This window comes from Chiloscyllium punctatum, chromosome 15, assembly GCF_047496795.1.
Source record: "Chiloscyllium punctatum isolate Juve2018m chromosome 15, sChiPun1.3, whole genome shotgun sequence".
Lineage (NCBI taxonomy): Eukaryota > Metazoa > Chordata > Chondrichthyes > Orectolobiformes > Hemiscylliidae > Chiloscyllium > Chiloscyllium punctatum.
In genome coordinates, this window is record NC_092753.1 from 19,596,212 (window position 1) to 19,600,026 (window position 3,815).

Sequence of the window (3,815 nt, forward strand, 5' to 3'; positions counted from 1 at the left end):
ATCCAAATGCCTCGAAAATGTTGCAATTGTACCAGCCTCCGCCACTTCCTCTGGCAGCTCATTCCACACACGTACCACCCTCTGGATGAAAGCGTTGACCCTTTGGTCGCTTTTATATCTTTCGCCTCTCACACTAAACCTATGCTCTCTAGTTCTGGACTCCCCGACCCCAGGGAAAAGACTTTGTCTATTTATCCTATCCATGCCCCACATAATTCTGCAGTTCTTTCAGTTTCTAAAACTTCTCAAGAGTTTTCTTAGAAAACAAAAACGGCAAAAACAGAGGAACCATTAGACTGAGGCCACGCTGCAGTAATTGTGGAGAGGAGGGAATTCCGGGTAACAGTTCGGGAAGCAGAACCCTCTCGAGGAATATGTATTAATTTGAAGTTCGATCCCGTTGATAGATTTGCAGGTTTCTCTTTTACTTTGTAGAAGAGGGGGAGGTGTCAGTCAGCAGTAAGGGGTTTTCACAGGAGGGCATGATTTGGAGATGCCAGTGTTGGACTGGGGTATAGAAAGTTAAAAATCACACAACACCAGGTTATAGACCAACAGGTTTAATTGGAAGCACTAGCTTTCGGAGCGCTGCTCCTTCATCAGGTGGTTGTCCGAAATCTAGAGCTTCCAATTAAATCTGTTGGACTATAACCTGGTGTTGTGTGATGTTTAACTTCACAGCAAGGGGTAGTCATGGGCAGCTGTTTAGTGAAGGTCGCTTCCACTGATGTGGGAAGGCAGTGCACGCAAAACCCTCCCTGCCCTAGATAGGTAACCTGAACCAAGATGGGCTTTCCAAGGTCAGGGGGTGCAGAGTGCTGAGGCCGCTGTCATCATTTAGTTCCCATGGGTCCCAAGTCCTTGGGATGCCGTGGCGCCTTAATGATGAATGGGATTGTGTGCAACCGAGACAGGGTCGTGGCAGAACAGTGTCGAGAGTGTGTTGCTGGAAACGCACAGCAGGGAAATCGATGTTTCGGGCTCCAGCATCTGCAGACCTCCCTGTCTCCGAGCAGAACAGTGTTATCCGCTCAGGTTTAAGCAGAACGTCCGCAGCTACTCCCGGGGGTCCAACGAAACACAAAGCGCTATCCGGGAGGGCAAACGTAGGGGGTGGGGTCAGCAAGCACAGCGTAGGGTGATCCCGGTTCGTGAGGGGAAAAAGAAAACGTATTGCGGTGAAATTGACATAGGAAGTGAAATTGACAAAGGAGGTGAAATTGACATTGTCAGAGCAACCCTGCGCAGCAAGGAGGTAGAGCGCCATGGAGTGGCGGTGGGCAAGATGGAAAGGACGGGGTCAAGGGAGGGCACAGACGGCTGTGTAAGGGCATGAACAAATGTTACCCTTCATGGTGTCGTGGGGGGATGAAGGTCGGGTCTGCAGGCAATGATAGTCTCCAGCTGAGAGTCGTGAGAACCCGGAATCAGTGTGTGTGTGTGGGGGGGGACTGTGTGTGTGTGTGTATGTCTGTGTGTGTCTGCGTGTGTGGGTGCATGCGTGTGTGTGTGGCTGCATGTGTGTGTGTGGGTGCATGTGTGGGTGTGTGTCCTGTGTGTGTGTGTGTCTGCGTGTGTGGGTGCATGCATGTGTGTGTTTGTGGGTGCATGTGTGGGTGTGTGTGGCTGTGTGTGTGTGTGTCTGTGTGCGTGTGTGCATGTAGGGATATGCGGGTCTGTGAGAGTGTGTGTAGGTGCATGTGTGTGAGTGTACTGGGGTATCAATTTGTGAGAATGTGCGTGAGTGGCTGTGAATGTGGAAGTGTTTGAGTGAGTTTATGAGAGAGAGCTTGTGTTTGAGAGAGGGTATGCAATAGTGTGTGGGTCAGTAGGAGTGTGCTTTTGTGTGTGTGCGTGTACTTGTGAGTGTCCGTGAAATAGTATACAGTGCAGTGTTGTCACGTGTCGTGTGACATTGACCAAAGTGTCCAGTTAAAGTCATCCGCATGGGTACCGAACTTGACTATCAGCCTCTGCTTGGCCACTTTGCATTGTTGGCTGTCCCATAGTCTGCCTTGGAGGATTGTCACCCAGGGGTCCGAGACCGAAAGGCACAGAGCGCTGAAGTGCTCTCCGACTGGGAGGCTAGAACCAGTCTGACTCAAGATTGGGACACAGACAGACTTTAACCTCACACCTTTAATGCATTGTCTGAGCTGAGATGGCATCTCTTGTTAGACAACCTGAAGTTATCTCGACAACGTAACTTTGAAAAGGTTCTGAGGTTCTTATATTAAAGAACGGAAACTAGTAAACCCATTATAAAAGATGAAAGGCTTAACCTAAATGTGTTTAATATATCATTTCAGCTGCATTAAACTGTAATCCTTTTGCTATAAATACTGCGTCTTATGGTCCTTCTTATCATCAGGTTGATCTACATCGGATACACTCCATCCATTCTTTATCCTTCAAAGAAAATCAGTCACCTTCATCAGACACTACCTTCCCTTAACAAATCCATGATGACTATATCGGATGATGACGTGGAGGAGCCTGTGGTGGACTGGGGAGGACAAAGTTCAAAATCACACAATACCAGGTTATCGTCCAAGTAGCTTTCGGAGCACTCCTAAAACTTGTGCTTCCAAGTAAAGCTGTTGGACTGTAATCTGGTGTTGTGTGATTTTTAACTTTATCCTGGATTAAACTTTCACTCACTGTGTGGTCACTTCTATCATTTCTCAGAGTTTTATCGAATCATTTTCTCATACTGGAAATATAAAAGCAGCTGGTGTCCACTCCTCCTATTTCTGACCTGCACCTAAAACAATAACATTACCGATTCGACATGAGAAATAACGTTGTTTGGATATTTGTGAACTGTCCACCCACATTTCACTTGATATTAGGCTGTAGTTCACAAAAAACAAAATGAGAGTAATGTTGAAATGAGTGAAATCCGGAAACATTTCTTTCGAAATAAGATGGAAAACCAAGGAATTCTGCCATGACTCGTGTTTCTTTGAACCGTGCTCGACTTGACTCCTTAATCCTCCTGGGGACATCCTCAACTTCAAAGTTGTGTCTGCACTCCAGAGGTCTGGCAGACTCAATGTGATGTGCAGACGGAGGTGTTTCATTCCCACTGAATCGATCGGCTCTTTTGGTTGTGGAGTGGTGTTAAAACGCACTGCTTGCGATGGCCGGGAATCGAACCCGGATCAACTGCTTGGAAGGTAGCTATGCTCACCACTATACCACCATCGCTACAGCCTGAAGCGCTCTAGAAATCAGCTGATGTGCCATAATAGTTCTTGACTCGAAATTTCGTTGTTGTTTTGATGGAAATTTTGCAGTGAAATATTAGAATTGAGAAGTCATCAAAGACCGAGTTTTACTGAGTGGATCGGTCTCCTGATGCCCCGCCTCACTTTTTAATACACACAAAGCAGCATTTCGGATTTCTCATCATCTGAAATCAATCAATAACAGAAATAGCACGAAAATCCCAGGGCAACCCTGGAACGATCACACAATTAAAACTTGTCAAGTTCTCAGAAAGGTTCACCGGACCGAAACGTGAACTCTGATTTCTCTTCATACAGCTTTACCACCGACTTCGGGTTTGGTTTCTGATTTACAGCGTAGACATAGTCATCGAGATAGAGATGTACAGCTCGGAAACAGACCCTTCGGTCCAACCTGCCCATGCCGACCAGATATCCCAACCCAATCTAGTCCCACCTGCCAGCACCCGGCCCATATCCTTCCAAACCCTTCCTATTCATATACCCATCCAAATGCCTGGAAAATGTTGCAATTGTACCAGCCTCCGCCACTTCCTCTGGCAGCTCATTCCACACACGTACCAC

General features: G+C 47.1%; 1 non-coding gene across 1 annotated transcript; it reads right to left on the reverse strand.

The window, feature by feature from the left end:
- Positions 1 to 3,138: 3,138 nt before the first annotated feature.
- Positions 3,139 to 3,210, reverse strand: trnag-ucc (transfer RNA glycine (anticodon UCC)). The gene has a single exon. It is a non-coding gene; the product is annotated as a tRNA-Gly (tRNA).
- Positions 3,211 to 3,815: the final 605 nt, after the last annotated feature.